General features: G+C 36.7%; 1 long non-coding RNA gene across 1 annotated transcript; it reads left to right on the forward strand.

The window, feature by feature from the left end:
- Nucleotides 1-819: 819 nt before the first annotated feature.
- Nucleotides 820-1,750, forward strand: LOC139708003 (uncharacterized). The gene is made up of 3 exons (XR_011709316.1): nucleotides 820-918; nucleotides 1,215-1,297; nucleotides 1,574-1,750. It is a non-coding gene; the product is annotated as an uncharacterized lncRNA (long non-coding RNA).
- The last annotated feature ends 270 nt before the right edge of the window (nucleotides 1,751-2,020 follow it).

Consider the following 2,020-nt stretch of genomic DNA (forward strand, 5'->3'; position numbering starts at 1 on the left):
TTTGAGGCAGTGTTGCGAAGTATCACAGAGTACTTCGTCAGGTGTACTGATACTTAATGGACTTTCTCACATGGTGACACTAAATTAGGGTCTAAAATTGTTCAGCTCTCATCAGAAGTATCCACACGTCTATATACTTAAACGCAACACATCAGTATATTTTGTTTTGTGTGTTTATTTGTTTGTTTATATTTTCATTTCCTATACTATGTACAAAATGCTGTATTTTGTAATTTTATGGTTTTTAGACTACACGAACTCACAGAAGAACAGCCATTGGCTGAAGAGAGGGACCTGTGGTGACATAAAATAAACTCAAACTCAAACTAAACTCAACAACCTGACTCTCTAATGGTCATCTATTATTATGTTGATAGTGTAACAAGAAATCATACACTACGTGTTGAATTTTGAAACCAGGATGTACCGTATTGATGACACATGTATGACATCAGGTTAGTCGTTGTTACGAGCACACAGGAAACGGGGTTCATGTATCAAACTGATATACTTTACAATACCGATTTACATCATTATTAATGTGTCATGGCGCAATTAAATAAAGTAGTTTCACACACAATTATTCACATAGAGAGCCAGAACAATTACATTCATACTGAAAAGGACGATAACAGCTCACACATACTTAAATTTGATATGTTACCTCGTGTGTAATGTTCGTTGGGCAAACGTTTTGAACTGTCATAATAAGCACTACATATCTGCAAACGCGGATCAATCTTACACAGGAATAGTGTGCGATGGTCGAATGGTCTACAAGTACGCAAGAATAAAAGACCGCCAGTGAAAGCGGACATCAGGCGGTCGAGCTTGCCAACATTTTAACGCCGTTTTACAGCGTAAATTGTTCGTCCTCATTTAATTTGTATCCATCGATTTGGCATTTTCAGGTTGAAGGTAAACTTTGGTAACTTTCGCTCTGTCTTTAATAGAATGTATCGGCGATAAGTTTGAAAATTCCACAAAAGCGAAAATCTGCAGCCATTCCAAAGTCTTTTATAGTGTGTTTACTGACTTACATAATTTGTAACGTCTCTTTTTAAGCGCTATAACACATTGTATTCTTTTTAATGTGGGGCTGCAAAATAGCAATAGCAATTTAAATCATATTCAGTCTTTCATTTCGAGCTGTTATCATAGTTGATAAATACGTATGTTTTCCCTCTTTTCTACCTTCTAACTTTCATTGGCAGGATACATCGGCGTTTGAGAATGATGGCTGATAGACGAAGATTATTCCTACTTGGACTATTTTCCATCGCCATCCCCTTTATTGGTAAGATGTGAATATCAAAAACGGTTTCAACTCTCATATATATATATATATATATATATATATATATGAACAAATAAGATGTTGTATTTAAGCGTCATTCATTCACACGACAGTACTTAGGCCATAGTATTAAAAGTAGTTACACTGTATTTTGTTTTGTCGGGGTTTTTTTTGTGTCTGTTTCTATGAAGACAATTGCATTCAATCCTTGTAGAAAGGGCTAATGGGAAAGATCATTTATTCCATCATCCGAATTATTCTCTTTTATGTTCATAGGAGGAACCAGCGTGACTCTCGAAGTACCAAGCCCTCTGACACCAAACCAAGAAGTTACAGCCGTCTGTACAGCCGATAAAGTCTTCGGCTCAGAACGCGTGTTCTGGTACTTAAATGGCGTACAGATTACCGATGGCGTGCAAACAACTAGTACTGTGGATAGTCTGATAAACTATGAATAGGGAGTCTTAAAGAAAATTTGGATATAAGTTATTGATACCTGAAAGTGTTAAATTGCATCGCTTATGAAAAGCATATCTGAAATTCACAATAATCATTACCATGATTTTTGGCATTTTCATGATATTCTTGAAAAGCTGACTGAATTTCAGCATCATTTTCTGCCATCCTTCGCGCCTTCCTCTCCCTGGAACTTTGCCCAAAATGTCGCATCGTCCTTCAAACCCGTGACGTCAGATGACGAGTGGGATTCCCTTTTCAGAGTCA

The sequence above is a fragment of the Diadema antillarum genome, unplaced genomic scaffold (assembly GCF_040938485.1).
Source record: "Diadema antillarum isolate AM-2024a unplaced genomic scaffold, OU_Dant_1.0 seq00001293_RagTag, whole genome shotgun sequence".
Classification (NCBI taxonomy): domain Eukaryota; kingdom Metazoa; phylum Echinodermata; class Echinoidea; order Diadematoida; family Diadematidae; genus Diadema; species Diadema antillarum.